This window comes from Mastomys coucha, unplaced genomic scaffold, assembly GCF_008632895.1.
Source record: "Mastomys coucha isolate ucsf_1 unplaced genomic scaffold, UCSF_Mcou_1 pScaffold22, whole genome shotgun sequence".
Classification (NCBI taxonomy): Eukaryota; Metazoa; Chordata; class Mammalia; order Rodentia; family Muridae; genus Mastomys; species Mastomys coucha.
The window spans coordinates 44,203,229-44,214,117 of NW_022196905.1; positions in this window are offsets into that span (position 1 = coordinate 44,203,229).

The following is a 10,889-nucleotide window of genomic DNA, read 5'->3' on the forward strand; positions in this document are numbered from 1 at the left end:
AAAAAAAAAAAGACATTAGGTTCCTTACAAATCGATGATACAGATTCTCGCAGGAATAACACATAGGCCAAGGTCTTCTCATTCATTACTCTTTTCTCAGGCAAATGTGGATTGGTTCTGAAAGCAACACATGAATGACCCAAGCTTAGAAAACACTGCTGTCAAATTATCTTGGATCGTCCTTAATTTTTCTAAGAAATAAGTCAATTTTAACATTTAAATTTTTAATAGCTATTAAAATGTTTCTTACAGTGTACTAAAAAGTGATGAAGGGGCCTGTCCCATTCTGGTTTAGAGATGGGATGCCATTTTTTTTTCAGTGAAAATACATGCAGAGCTGAGCTTTTTGATTGTAATCACTTGGGACATGTTTCATATTTCTGATCTGTGGCTCCAGTGTTTGTTAAAACAGAAACAGTAAATGATTCTAAAGGGCCTTTGTTGGAAAGCTGGCTTGCTTTCCACTCAATGCTCTCCTTTATATTTCATTATAATTGAGTTTAGCGGGATATGTGGGTGGCCAGGTATTTCTGGTTGCTTTGTTTGGGTTTGTTTTGCCTAAGTTCTTGCCCTTGGACTGTGAACACGCCTCTTCTCTGCTCCATTTCCTCCTGAATTGGGTATGGTAGAAACTCAGAGCCAACTATGCAGATAGATGATAAGGTGCTTTGTATAAATTGGACCATCAAGAAGGATATAGGACCAGCCTGAGGGTCTGAATGATTCATTAGATCAGAGAGACTCAATGCTCTAGTTTGTTCACTTAGAAGCTGTTATGTGTCAGAAGAATAAAATTTTTGTTCCCTTTTAAACATTCATGTTGCCTTAGTCTCTTTGTTAGAGCAAGAGTGTTCCTGTGGGACCCCTCCACCTCCCAAACCACTCTCTATTAATGTTAGAAATAATTAATTGGCATAATGAAAAAAGGTGGGAAAGGTGTGTCACCTTGGGCCTTTGTAAGTAAATTACTTTTGACTTCTTTGCTGCAGACCCTCCCCCATCAGATTCAAATGAGTTTGGGAGAAGAATATTCTGGAGCAACTATTTATATATTAGACATACACTACTACAAACTGATGAATACCAGACCAATAGCTTTCCTGGGTAAATAAGAGACTGACCCTGGTGAAATTAAGAGAAATATTACCATCAGAATTTAAGATATTTTACATTAAATGTGTTAAACAAATGGAAGACTGGTTCATAAGGACAATAAACTAGACCTAATATCAAGAGCCGTAAGGTTTTTTTTTTTTTCCTTTGATGCATTTTTCTTTGTGCTCATTTTCAGATTCAGGTCTTTGGGAGAAAGAATATATTTAATTAGCCTTGGCTATTCATTCATTTATTTAATCATCTGTTTGTTTACTTATCTAGTGCTGTAGATTGAGCCTAGGGTACATACTAGGCAAGTATTATAAGATACTGATATGTCATAAGCATATATATATGCATACATAGCATATATATGTAGATATATATGTATCACAGCATCACACATAAACATATACATATATATACATACATATATATAATCTTCTTTTGCTAAGTTGCATAGGCTGGCTTTGAGCATACTCCATAGTCCATGCAACCTTAAATTTTGTGATTATCCTGGCTCAGTCTCTGGAGGAGATGGGACTGTAAACTTTTACCAGGCCCAGCCCTTAGCATTACTGTTTTTCCAGGCAAATGTGGAATAATTTCACTGTCAGGATGACCACGCATGGAACAAATGGTAGTTCTTCAAAGTAAATTGAAGCACCACTTCCCTGCACCCTGTGGTGAGCTGCAGCCACCTTGCATTGGTTCAAGACTCCCAGGGATGCAAAGCCTTTCTAACTTCATCTCTAGGAGCTTATCTCTGGACTCTCAGAATTGGCTGTGCTGGGAGTACTTACACCATGGAAGTGCTAAACTTTGCCCAGAGAACACTTCCTCACAATCCTGGGAGCTACACACTTGCTAATACATTGGAGCCCATATAGGTTTCCTTCTTTCTATCTGGTGTTGTATGACCCAGTAGGGAAAAGGATGACTTTCAATAACAAGGAAGAAAAATAGGGCAATCCTATTGATTTAGAAAAACAACAACAAAAAAAACACTTGCTGAGAATAAAGGTTTTCTTTCATAGCAGTCAATGGTGGCACATATCTTTAATCGCAACACTCACGGGGCAGAAGCAGGTAGATCTCTGAAGTTAAGGCCAGCTTGATCTACATAGTGAGTTCCAAGATAGCCATACCTACACAGAGAAACCCTGGCTCAAAAAAAAAAAAATATTTCACAAACATCTGGCTAAATAAACACTCATTTTGATATTTGGTTTGAACACTAAGTTTCAAAGAACCACAAAGAACGTGTGTCAGGCTAAGGTGTCTTTGTGAAGGACCAGACGAGTAATAACAATTTTAGGCTCCCACATGATCTGTGCCACCTATTCTTGTTTTCTTTTAAATGACTCTTTTGAAATGTAAAACCCATTCTGAGTTTCTGCTAGGCAAACAGGACACAATTCAGATATGGCTCCAGGGTAATAATTTGTTACCACTTTACCAGAGACAGGTGATGCTCCAGAGTTGAAAACAGATTTTACCTTCAATAGTTCAAGTAGTGATTCCTCCAAAACAAGTGTCTGAGTACCGGTGTGCTTTTGGTGAGCATGACAACCAAATAAACCTGCAAACCGCAGCTCATTGTGATAACAGCCCTAAGGGATATATTTGTGTTTCTGCTTAAAAACAGAAGCAAAACAATGTGGACTTTCTCTTTATGTCAAACTTCAAATAAAGTAGGATTTTACCTGGCAGAGAAGGGAAAGGTGTTTTGTGTAAAAGATCCATTGCAAGTAAATCCACACAAGCATAAAAGGCTCCCAGGTACTTATCTGAAGTTTGGGTCATAAAAACCTTTTGTGATGGTACAAAATATGCCTGAAATCATAGGAGTCTAGGGTAGAGTGGGATTTGCCAAACATTTCTCAACACAGCATGCAGAGACAATGGAAATACTGTATGGATCAGACTAAACAGAGAAAACCTACAATCGGAAGCAACAAAACCCTAGGATTATAATTCCTCCAACCTTTGAAGTCTGGTTAGTTAGGTGGTGGGATTCTGAGAGTCTCCTAAAGCTGAGCCTCATAGTACTTTTCTGACATTTGTCAGATGACTTAACTCATCTGGGAATTCTATAGCTTCCATTTCCTCCCCTTTATGAAATGCTGATGGTCCCTGAAAGGAATAGTGTGGAAATGAAAATTTAGACACTGTCAAAACATTAACTAGGGTCAGTGCTGGACAATTTCTTTCTTTCTTATATCATTTTACTCTCCCTAATCATGACTATAAAAAAGCCCCCTGGTAAGTAGATCTGACCCTTTCCTAAACTAAATACACTGTCCTGAGATGTAGCTGAGGATCCTTTGGAGTAGAGAGAATGGTCATTGAAACCATAAAACCACGAGTGTGTTTTCTGCCTGACATAGGTACCTTAAAATTAGGGCTTTTCTTTCTTTATTTTATAATTAAACTATAATTAACATCTATACCCCCAAACAAAACGTAGCAGGCTCAGCACAGTTATATTTGTATATTTGTGCATATATGTGAAGAGAATAATCAAAGAAAATGAATGCTTTCCTTTATGAAGAGAGAGATCTTCAACTATTGAGACACTTCCCTGTGGTCCTACCCTTGGTGTCAGGAAGGATTATCTTTCTCTCACTGTCCTCTCATGAAGGGCTATAGGGGCTGAGCAGGCTGTGGCCTAAAGGTGAACTGAGGACTTTGGAAGAAACTTGTCAGCTGACTTCAACAGGAACATCTGTGAGCCCATATCGGTCACGTCCCTAGAGATTTCTGTCCACTGCTGAGCATGCTACTTCCCAACTGTTCCAGATAGAGGCTTAGAGCTGGGCACATATTTTGAGATGCATCCTGCTGATTGGATTATTTTTAAAGTCAACTTCTTATCTAAAGTATTTCCTTTAATTGTTGTTTTTGGGCCTGATGGTAAGCCTGGGTGAATTGGCCTTGAGTGTGAAGTAACTGAATAATTTGCTCTAAAATTGTGGTTCGTCTAGATGCGAAAGGACCAAAGCCAGACCAGGATTTTTTATTTCTTGTTTTTTCCCCCTTATCTCTTTTTTTCCCTCCCTTTCCTACTTGTTGAGTATCTTCCATATCTTATGTGCTGTTTTCATGTCTAATGGCACAAAGAGATATCTGGTACAGGTGGCTCAACTCCTTGTCTCACTCAGCAGCAGCAGTAGCAGTGTAGACCAATTATTTCTCCAGGGTGTATGAGTGATTTCTTAGAGGTGCACATAGGGTTACGAGGGAATTCAGAAGGAAGGAATCTAAATTAGACTTGCAGAGTGAGGGGAATTTATTTGAAGGGAGTCTCAAAGGATCTGTAGTTTCTAAGTGGACTTTAAAGATAGTGAGTATAAGTTGAAATGAGAGAAATAATCTTCCAGACAGTGGGAGAGGAGGCGTGTCATAGCATCAGGCTCATATTTCATTGTCCTTAATTTGGTTAGTCATGGAGTGGGAAAGACAGACATTCAGTGACTTATAGACATTAGCAATGGGTGGGTTCTGCACTGAATGATTCCAAGTTCTTGGACTCTTGTTTAAAGAATTGAAACAAAGGCTCACTCAGATTTGCAAAACTAATAAAGAAACTTTTACCCACATCAAAGTGATGTCCCAGATTCAAAGGGAATACTGGCAAGTATGACACTGGTCACATGAGTACAAGTACTCAAGGACCCAATTATTGTTTGGGCTTTTTTAAAAAGAAAGGTTCGAGGGAAGGAGGGTTTGGTTGGTAAGGGGTGTAGCACAGGTGGTTTTCTATTTTATTTGCCAGGGTTGAATTAGATGGTCCTCTGCTCATTGCACATCTCTTTTCCCATGATATATCTGATGTTGAGGCATCTGAGTTTAACTGTATGTATGTCTAAGTATATAAAGCTATATGATTTTCCTAAAACTTCACTCATGTGCCCCAAACTCTTTCTCAGATTCAGTGTGTGTTCTGGGACATGGCTAAATAGAAATGGGGTGCCATCAAGGAATTACTAAGAGAAATGACTTATTTCCATTATTTAAAGCAAGTGTTCCTGATGCAGGTCATCTTCAGGTAGTTAGGTGCATTGTGCAGAGAGGCATGTGTATACAAATAGAGGTTTCAGGCATCCAACTGCTTTGCTAAATGAGGGTATGTGCATAGCTCAAACTAAGTTCACTCCTAGTTTGCTAAGCTAGTCTCTATGTTTGCCTGCCTTAGAGTGAAAGACAAAATATACCTACTTTTCTAGTGTATACACACATGCAGCCCTTGTCTTCCTAACCCACAGACTGGGAGTTGAGCATCACTTTCCTGAAGTAAAAAATGTAGAAACACAGTTGTCGATTTTCTCCAGAATATTTGATCTAGAACTTTTTTAATTGTATGGATCTCTCTCTCTCTCTCTCTCTCTCTCTCTCTCTCTCTCTCTCTCTCTCTCTCTCTCTCCAGAATCTTGCTCTGTAATTTAGGATTTTCTAGAAATCTCAGTCCTCCTGGCTCAGTCACCAGGGTGCTGCTGGGCTTACCAGCAAGTGCCACCAACACCTGGCCAGTTTGATTTTAAATGCATGGTATAAAAGTAGAACTAAGACTCTCTTCCACTCATAACTGTATTCCAACTACATACTCACTCATGAGGGTTCCTTGGGAGAGTTCTTTGCCTGAGTTGGCTTTGGAAAATGCAATCCTTTCTATTGATTCAACGAAGATAAGTTTATAGCTGCCTCACATCATCTTTTCTAGTCTCTTCTTTTTTCGGAGGTTGTGCTCTTCTGGAAAGAGCTATGGAGTCAATAAACAAAGTTAACTAAATGCTTGACTTTCCCTTTCTCCCCTGTGTGGGAAGTTGGAGTCAGCAACCAGCTTGATCCTGAGATTCAGCCTCTCCATAGGTTGTGCCCAGGGGCTTCCATTATCTCTAAGCAGCACTCACTCCAGAGTGTCTTATTAATGATATTTAATTACATTGAAATTAATGATGTTTTTCATCTGATCCTGGGCAGATTTTACAGCTGGGAGATAAGCCTTGGCGACTTTGACTTTCCCCCTATCTCAGTATACAAGTGTCCCCCTCCCCCTTTATCTCTGTCGACTCTGATTTTGCCAGGTGTCCCTGCTTTCCCAGGGGCACTTCCTCTCTGAACATCACTTTTCCCTTCCCCAGCAATTATTAGCTACCCTAGCCCCCAAATGATCCCTATACACATGGGACCTTTGGAGGGTATGGGCAATGCAGTTTTTCCTCAGCAGAGGTTAATTTGCATACATCCTGGCCATAACTTCATTAGGTTTGGAACACAGAGACTGTCAAATGAGCACTATCTGATGGCTCAAACAATACAATAATTTCAGCAGACTCTAATCTCATCATTGTATACTTGAGTGCTCTGGCTTTTGCTGATGAAAATCTTTACAGGAGTGGAATGGAGTATTCAATTCTCAGGTTCAGGAATTGTTATTATTTCCCAATGAAAATAATGGGGATTGTAGATAGGATTTACCGAACTTGAACTGTATTGATGGTTTTTGTTTTGTTCAAGAAAAAAAAAACAGGTGTTTGGGGGAATTCAACATTTCTGCTTGCACTGTAATACAATTGCACTGAGAATGAAATGTTTAAAAACTGTGTAGAAAGCGTGATGATGAAAGTGAATTGGGTTGTGGAAATTCTTTCTGAGTTCAAAGTCTTATACTAGTTAAATGTTCGAAGAGTAATTGGACATATACCCTATTTGGATATTTGCACCCCCTGGGAAATGGTGAGAAATGTACTGCTTCAGAAGGCTTCAATTGTATTGACACCCAGACCATCGATTAATTAGAACAGAAAGAAGAGCATTACATCAAATGATTGGACAATTTATTTCTTTTTCTTCTTATCTCAGGCTCTTCCTTAGTCTCCTTCCTGCATCACAACAGCTACAACAAACCCAAACAACAACCAAACAATACCAAACTAACAACAATCATAATATCAATCTAGCAACAAGTAAAATCATTCCTGGTGGGGCTGGAGAAATGGCTTAGAGGTAAAAGGTACTTGTTCTTCCATGGGGTACTTGATTCCCAGTATCCCCATGGCAGCTAACATCAGTTTCAGGTGAACTTATACTTCCTCCTGACCTCTGTTTGCACCAGGCATGAATAAACACAGGCAAAGAACTCAATAACATAAAACATTTAAATGTAAAAACAATAAAATAGCCCATGTGTCTATTCAGGCAAATTTCAGCATATTTGAGGGTTGAAATTTCTCTAGTTATACTTATATTTGACCTCATGATAACTATCTTTTTTTTTCTCAATACTATTTTGGATTACTAATTTGTTTGTCTAAGTATTGAATATGTGTTCAAGGACATCTTGTACCCAGCATATATTATGATAGGCTCTGGAAAACTAACCATGGTCTAATCATAATCTCTATACTTATGTACACTACAGTCAAATGGAAGCTGACATTGATATAGCTATTTCATAAATAAACATAAAAATGCTAAGAGGAGAAGGGTATTGTGTAAGGACAGTTTATAATAAAAGCAAAGTGTGTCTGCAAGTACTGGCAAGGCTGAGGGTGAAGAGGAATCCTGCTTGGAGGGGCACTAGTATAAACACTATGGAAGTCAGTGTGAAGTCTTTCTAAAATGTTAAAATCAAAAATACCATATGACCCAGTTCTAGTCCTCCTGGGTATATACCCAAAGCTCTGCCACAAAGATACTTAAACACCCAGACTCCTTGCTTCAATGTCCACAATAGATTGAAAATGAAGCTAACCTAAATGCCCATCAATATTTAGAAGACTGAATAGCAAAATTGTGGCACATATACACAATAGAGTTCTAGTCAGCTACAACAGAAAGTGAAAATTTTAAGGAAATGGATGTCACTGGAAACTCTGATATTGATTGAGATGAGCCACTCTGAAAAGGACAAATCACATATGCTCTCTTATACACAAATCCTATTACTATTTCCTGAGTGATGTGACCCTTTGTACTTTCACATAGAAAAGTTCCTTCCAAGTTTCTTGGTCCCTAAGGCAATGACAAGAAAGTTCTTGGGCATCTGTCCTCATGCAATCTTCCTGTTATCTTTTCTCAGCTGTTCCATCATGGGTGAAAGCTTGCTTTCTGCATGAGGGCAACAAGAAGTTCTGTGAGATGCTTGTGTGTTTATTCTGCCATTATCTAGTTTGATAGATAAAGGATAGTAGAATGAGTCTTAGACATAGGTACAAAAGATTCAGCTTGCCAAGATGAGTTAACATCATTCAATCTCAATTTGCCCTTTGAACAGTGGTTATAAGTTTCAAGTGAAGTATCAATGCCAATGAACCTTTACTTGACATTTTGTCAGTGACCAGAATACATGCTAATGTAGGTTTTAAAACAATGTCATGATATATATATATATATATATATATATATATATATATATATACACATATGTATGCATATATGAAATAGGAATATATATTCTATTAGTTCTGTTTCTTTAGAGAATGCTGACTAACATGGATATTACAAAATAAGATCTAATAGTCATCAACAAATTTTAAATAATAGCAAAATAAATTTAAATAGATAGCAACAGTAACTAAAATTAAAGTATCTCTAATTCCTCTTAGTTATGCAGTTATTTCCAATAATACTGATATTTTCTGCTGTTCTGTTAACATTGGAGGGAGTCAGTCATTAGCAAGAGTTCAGTGGTGTACTGGCTGGTTTTGTGTGTCAACTTGACACAGGCTGGAGTTATCACAGAGAAGGGAGCACCAGTTGGTGAAGTGCCTCCATGAGATCCAGCTGTGGGGCATTTTCTCAATTAGCTATCAAGTGGGTAGGGCCCCTTGTGGGTGGTGCCATCCCCTAGATGGAAGTCTTGAGTTCTATAAGAGAGCAGCTGAGCAAGCCAGGGGAAGCAAGCCAGTAAGAAACTTCTCTCCATGGCCTCTGCATCAGCTCCTGCTTCCTGACCTGCTTGAGTTCCAGTCCTGACTCCCTCTGGTGATCAATAGCAATCTGGAAGTAAGCTCAATAAACCTTTTCCTCCCCAACTTGCTTCTTAGTCATGATGTTTGTTCAGGAATAGAAACCCTGACTAAGACATTCACATAATAGCAGAGTAGGAATCAAGACAGACACAATAGATAGCAAGTTCAGACTACAAGCTTCAAGGCGCAGGTCCAAATGACCAACTTCTTCCAGTTAGGTCCTACCAATTAAGGTTCCATAACCTCCCCCAAAAGTACCAGTAGTTGATGACCAAGTGTGCAAACACATGAGCCTGTGGGGAATAATTTGCATAAACCATATAGCAATGGGATGCTAAAACTCATTCTAGCCATCTAACAATTTCCTTGAGCACTGCAAGATACCAAAGTTCAATAGTGTGAATTCTCATCATAGTGTTGTTATTCAGGGACTAAGTAGCCCAAGTAAATTACCTTGGTTATCTGAACCGATTCTTTCTTTTATAAAAGAAAATTGATAATACTCACAGGGTTCCTAGGAAAGGAAATGAACATACCTATAGTAAATATTTGTAAGAATCTCTCATACATATTAAGCACCAATTGTTGTTATTTTTATTTTACACTTCACTTACATTTATAAGAAGATGATACACGCACTTTAATCTGGACTCATCATTTCTTACATGGAATGAAGAGCCACTGAATTCTGTACTGCTCAGGCAGTCATTGTTCATTATATAAAATGGTAGAATTCCTTCTACACTGAGAGTGGAATCTGTCTCCATTGTCTGCAATTATTTCACCCGTAACAACCAGGTATCAATCTTATGAATCATGATACTGCCGTATATTGAAACCTAAGGAAGAAAAATGCTTATAAAAGTAGGGGGAAGTGCATATGAAATATTAAAATTTAATATTAATTTCTAAAACAAATTTAGTGGGCTTATTTTTGAAGGAACTGCTGCTTCATAGGAGAAAAGGGAAAAAAATCTGTTAAAGGAAAAAGAAGTTTCTAGAAATAGTTGAGAGGCTCTTTTTTTATTTTCTTTACATCTTACTGCCAAGACTTGGCTCTCAGAAAACACAGTTAGCCAGCTGTAAAGTTGTAATAGAAAATAGTAAAAGCAATGAAATGTACAATTAAGGATCATACACCCCAGATATCTTCTAGTTCATTAGTCATCCTCCTATCTCGGTCTGAGAGTGCTCTCCGTCTCTGCTCGTTACTCCTAGGCTGGGCTATAGTGGAGCTGACGATAAGGTTCACTCTTTTTTATAGTGTTTCTTTGCACAAAGCAATGATCTCTTAAAGATGAAGTTTAATGCTCCCTTAGGAAATTCTGTCCATTCTATACTTTTTTTTTTCAATTCCTGCTTGGTTGGTAACATTTCTTTTTTCTGCTGAAGTTCCAAGTCACCAGGATTTTACTTTTCTTCACCAGCAGAGGGAGTGCCAGGAAATTTGTGTAAATTTTGGTAAGAGGTTGTTCAAGGATTTTAAAAATTAATTAATTAATTTTTAGAGTGCACTAGAATCTTTGGAGGAAGGACATAAAATGGGAGAGAATTATACTTTGATGTGGAAGTTCTTTGCAAATACACTCAGTATAATTATATAAAGATGTGAAGCTATTGTGAACACAATTATTTCATCCAGATTGGTGAGGGATCATGAATTAATTGTGAGCTTTAGAAGAAGTTTCACTCCACAAGTTTCTGCTAAGTCCATAAATTGGTCAGAGATGCTCTATGTTTGAGGGTGAAGTAGTTACTCAACAGCACAGAGATATGGGGACTTCTAATTTCTTTTCTTCCACTGAATTGCTTAGTGAT